General features: G+C 40.3%; 1 pseudogene; it reads right to left on the bottom strand.

Moving 5' to 3' along the window:
* Window positions 1-923: 923 nt before the first annotated feature.
* On the bottom strand, window positions 924-3492 carry LOC111145949 (annotated as a pseudogene).
* Between the last annotated feature and the right edge of the window lie 1188 nt (window positions 3493-4680).

Here is a 4680-nt window from a genome sequence, read left to right as displayed (position 1 = left end):
GCATTGATCCCTCAGTGCTAAAATTAAAGACCAATTGTTTGGTGTTTCAGCTCATTCTGTACCCTTGACTTGCATACCTAATTTTAGACAGAAAGGAGCAAAGATCTTTCAGCCTTCTATTTCACTTCACAGGGCAGAATTATAAAGCCAGATAAGATCCCAGTTTTGCCTTCCTTTGACATTCTTTGGGATACAATTCAGTTGTCTTGCTGCCAGGTTAAATAATTTGTGGATTAAGGGATTTCTAATTCTAGCAGTGAGTACCAGGAACTGAGAGGGGGTGTTTTCTTGACGATCTTGTGTACTCCTAACAAGAAACCCATGAGGTGGCAGCTCCCTGGGAGATGTGTGGGGGCATTCCTGGAGTAAGGGCTCTGAGATGAGAAGATTGTAGTAAGCAGAGAATCAGAACAGTTTCCAAAGGACTTTTTTTTCTATGGCTCATAGAAAAAAAAAAAAAAAAGAAAGAAAAAAAAAAAAAGAAAAAGAAAAACCCCGATGGACTTTTTTGCTGTCTCCCAGCTGACCTGAGGTATTCACGGATGGGAACCCTGCTGTTCTCCAGCTCCTCTGCTCTCTGGATTCTTCCCCATAAGTGTCAACACTAGGTTCTTTGGACCCTCCTCACTCAGTTCACTTAGTCCTACATTCTGTCTCCATTTTGCTAACAGTTGACAGTAACAGTTACTTATTTTTTTTTGAATGGCTTAGATAGAATCATCGGAAGCAAACTCGATGGAAACTTACAGTGGAGAAGAATTATAGGTCTGCATCCTTTACAGACTAAGCTGGGACAGAAAGGTGCCTGGGCTGCCTTTCAACCTGATCCCTTCCAAACAAAGACATCCCGAATATCCTGGTAGTCTGGCTCAGGGAAGAGGGACCCTCTGTTGGCTCTGTGTTGAGGTTGCCTTGCCTGCCACTCACTCCTGGCCAGCATCAGGCACCCCGCCTCGCGGGCTCTGGTCATCACCCTCCTCTTTGTGGCCTGATATGATGTCATCAGTATACAAGAGCAGAACTGCTGTCTCCATTGCTATCTTGTATGGTTATAGCTTACAGCCTATGGCTTCTAGATGCCAAAGGCTTGCATGTCCCCCAGGGTACTCGTCTCACATGTATGCCCCAGATCTCACCATTCTTCTGGGCGTGCTTGGCCTGAAGGGAGGAAGTAAAGGGATCATGCTTGTCCCACAGCTCTGGATCAGGGCACGATGACCTGTGAGGCCCGGCCAACAGCCCTGTCTGGCCATTGTTCCATATAATGGAACATGGCTTTGATTTTTCTGTCAAGGCGTGGACCATGGCCAGTTCAGAGGCTTTAGCCCAGAAATAAGCTGGGGGTCCCAGTGAACATTTTGGCACACTTGTATGGCATCCTGGAGGCTGTGTTCCACTTCTGAGAGAATCTCTTTGCTGACCCTGTGGAGGAGCATGGTGTGTTCCTTGGGGTCTTCGTGCTCAGTGATGCATGTAAAGTACTCCTCTCCACTTCTCTTCATTTCCATCGTGCCTGCTTCTGTCCCAGCATCTCCTCTTGGCTCTGGCCAGCTGACTATCTGGGCCCCACAGGCTCTAGCAATGCACTTCAGACACTTTGATAACGTTGATTGAATGTGTGAATTCCTGATTTTTCTCAGCCTAATCTTTATAGAAAATTGTGGAGTTAAATTCATGTATGAAAAAAAATGTTATTTTAAAATTTCTTGGACTGTATTCACCCTTAGAAGTTAAACTTCTTTTCATTCTTCAGTTGTAGTTTAGTTAATGTGATGTTCAGACATATGTCTACAATAATTTTTCTTGTGGGGTGGGGAGGAAGAGAATGAAAGTGAACAGGGTGAGTTCCCTTGATGAGGAGTCTGGTGTATCAAACAGGACTATAAATAGTGATGTAATATTTCTAAGGGTAGAACTCAATTATTTCTGTCCCAAAGTCCACTAAATACAAGTATTCCTTTTTTTCTGGGCCTTCAAAATGAGGGCTTACAAAATCATTTCACTACCAGAATAAAAAAATCCTGTAGAACAAATCCACAAGCCAAGCTAGAGAAAACATTTATTTTTTAGTTTTAGTAAGAGAGTATAGAATACACCACAGTCTATCTTAGCTTCTTTTTCTATAGAACCATATCATCTTCGTGTGGTGTTTAAACATACTTATATCCTTGGTTTCCTTTTCCCTTCATTATTAAGTGAAAATGTCTTCTAAGCAAGTCAACTTAGGAAGAAAATAAGAGACTTTTAAGGGCTTACCCCACTCACACACATATTAAAAGAAAAAAAATGGAAGACAAAAAATGCGCTGAGAGAAGTGAATGCACTCATAGAGACCTTCCTGTAAAAACGGTTGTGAGGCAGAAAAGCATGGAATTTAGTAAGAAGTCTAGATTTAGTGAAAAGATTAGTGAAAATCATAAAGATTAGGTGTCCTCATGAACATGTAACTTTACTAAGTTTTCATCAAGTTTGTAAAAATTTGACACTTCAAGTTTTTTTTTAATTCTCCCTTTTTCTTCTTGGAACTATAGTTGTTTACATATTACAGTACTTGCAGTTTTTCCATAACATAACTCTGCATTTTCTCCACTTTTTCTCTGTTTTACATTTTAGATTCTTTTGTTGTTACAATTTAATTTCATTAACATTTTGTTCTACAGTGTCTATTAATATGATGAAACCCATCCAGTGTATATTTTTATATCAGATATTATTTTTCATCTCTTAAAGTTTGATTTGTGTTTTTGTTATCTCTTCTGTGTTTCTAACAGTCCCATTTTTTTCTCCACCTTTTGTATATATGAAATAAAGTTCCCACACCTTAAAAAATAGCCTTGTCGGGGCGCCTGGGTGGCTCAGTGGGTTAAAGCCTCTGCCTTCGGCTCAGGTCGTGATCTCAGGGTCCTGGGATCGAGCCCCGCATCGGGCTCTCCGCTCAGCGGGGAGCCTGCTTCCTCCTTTCTCTCTGCCTGCCTCTCTGCCTGTTTGTGATCTCTGTCTGTCAAATAAATAAATAAAATCTTTAAAAAAAATAGCCTTATCTAATAATCTCTCATCTGTATCATTTTTGTATCTTTCTATTAATTATCTCCCCCTTTATTGGTTGTATTTTCCTGCTTCCTTGCATGCTTATTAGTTTTTTATTAAAATACAAATGTCACACATTTTAACTTTTTGGCATTACACACACACACACACACACACACACACACACACACACACACAGAGCCTCCTCTCTGTGTAGTAGCCTCCTTTATAGTTCTCTGGAAATATGTATTCTAGTCATGTTGGCCTTCCTGAGCTCCCAACTCCATCTCCATCCCTCACAGAAAGTGCTGGACTCCTCTGGGCTTCCTTTCCCAGCACCCGCCAGCCCACCCACCGTGGCCTGGAAACTTGCTCCTTTCGGTGAGCCATGGCAGCCCCAGGACTGATTTTGCTTGTTTCCCCTTTCTCAGATGTCTCCGTCCTCTGCTGCTTGATGTCCAACATCTCTAATGCTGATTTCCTACATTTTGCCTACTTCATTTCATGTTTTTATGGGATAGGGTAACTCTAATTCCTGTTACCTACTTAGACAAGGGTACAATTACACCTTTTAGGGTTTTGATTGTATGGAGTGACAGTGAAATAAGGATTGAAATGTAGGGTAAGCTAAAATTATTTTTCACAGTGAAATGACATGTTATTTTACGAAATATGTTTTATAAGTTTATTTATAAGTAAAACACCAAACACACCCTCCACATCCAGTGTAGTCAGTTAAGTAAAGTAAATTCAACTGGGGCCTCTCTCTGTCTCACACTTAAATATAGAGGACTGCTCTTTATACTTAGATTTTAGAGACACAAATCATAGGTGACTCTGACAGCCCCATTTTCTCTCCATCCACTTTGTCACCCCTCAGTGAGCTGGTGATGTCTGTGTACTTATTTAAAACATGCATAAGCAGGTTGCACTGAAATAATTGTAGCAACTCTACTTTCCTTGATGTGCTTTCTCTCTCATTAAGCTCTCCATAGAGCTGACCTTTTGTTTACAAATCCTCATTGTGTGCTTATTGTTTTCTGAGATTCAAAGGTTTCTAAATTATGACTAATCAGAATATCTGGTCTCTCTGGGCCAGGAAATCAATTGTTTAATCCCGAAGGCATTGTATAGGGTTTTGTTTGGTTTTGTTTCATTTTAAATCACCATGGACATATGGGGAATCAAGTAAAGGCAAAAGCATTATGTTTATTGAGTGCTTGTGTTTTATTTTATTCAAGCTCCCCTGCCAACTCAGCTACTCCAGACAGCACATCTTTCTTGGTGTAACTTGATATTCTCTCCCCATCAAATTGTAAACTTAAAAATATTTGCTTGACCTTTAAAAAGTAGTATTTGGAGTGGAGGGGGTTGGGAGGGATGGGGTGGCTGGGTGATGGACATTGGGGAGGGTGTGTGCTATGGTGAGTGCTGTGAATTGTGTAAAACTGATGAATCATAGACCTGTACTCCTGAAACAAATAATACATTATATGTTAATTTAAAACAAAACAAAACAAAAAGTGGTATTTGGGAAACCTGGTTTTCAATATCCTTTCTGTTGATAGAGAAAATATATTTAAAAATTAAATTTTCACTTAAACCTCCCCCAGTCTAGATACCTACATCTTTTCTACCTCTCACCCCATCCCA

This window comes from Enhydra lutris, unplaced genomic scaffold (assembly GCF_002288905.1).
Source record: "Enhydra lutris kenyoni isolate GAN:26980312 unplaced genomic scaffold, ASM228890v2 scaffoldscaffold13, whole genome shotgun sequence".
Classification (NCBI taxonomy): Eukaryota; Metazoa; Chordata; class Mammalia; order Carnivora; family Mustelidae; genus Enhydra; species Enhydra lutris.
The sequence above is the reverse complement of the archived record's forward strand: the minus strand, read 5'-3'. Positions and strand labels throughout refer to the sequence as shown.